The following is an 873-nucleotide window of genomic DNA, read 5'->3' on the forward strand; positions in this document are numbered from 1 at the left end:
ACACATTGTCAAATCATGGATTAATTAGGCTTAATAGATTCGTCTCGCCGTTTAGCCTCCACTTATATAATGAGTTTTGTAAATAGTCTACGTTTAATACTCCTAATTAGTATCTAAACATTCGATGTGACGGGTGCTAAAAATAAGCAAGAGGAATCCAACCATGCCAAAGTATAGTACAACTTGGAATAATTGATGATCATGGATTTGATGGAGCGGGGAAGTAGCTAAGTTGACAATGCAGCAATGAGCTAGAAGTTTGTGAACCTTGCACAGATATGTGGCCAAAGAGTATACATGTGATGCGCAGGCGTAACAGTTTGACGACCACGTGGAGAGAGGTAGCAATACTTGGAATTTTGAAATTGCCTGCAGTCTGCATATTGTAGTACGTGGAGTAGACTGTATATTCAATTGAACAAGTACGGTACGTACGGCCAATTGCTGCATGCGTTAAGATCTGTCTCGAGTCTCGAAGCCCACTAAGGCCTTGTTTAGTTGGGGAATTTGGGAGGTGCCAAATTACTGTTACAGCACTGTAGCACACTGTAGCGTTTCGTTTGTATTTGTGAATTATTGTCCAAATATTGACTAATTAGGCTCAAAAGATTCGTCTCGCAAAGTACAACAAAACTGTGCAATTAGTTTTTAATTTCATCTACATTTAGTACTCTATGCATGTACCGCAAGTTTGATGTGATGGGGAATCTTCTTTTTGCATAGTGTCAAAGTTGGGAGTTGGGAGTAACTAAACATGGCCTAAGAAGCTGCTGTACTTTTTAGATGCAAACGTGCTGGAGTTAGACTTCTATCGGCTGCTGTGCATATCAGCCACTGAAATACTATCCCTCTAATAGATCGAATCGACCAGTT

This window comes from Setaria italica, chromosome IX, assembly GCF_000263155.2.
Source record: "Setaria italica strain Yugu1 chromosome IX, Setaria_italica_v2.0, whole genome shotgun sequence".
Lineage (NCBI taxonomy): Eukaryota > Viridiplantae > Streptophyta > Magnoliopsida > Poales > Poaceae > Setaria > Setaria italica.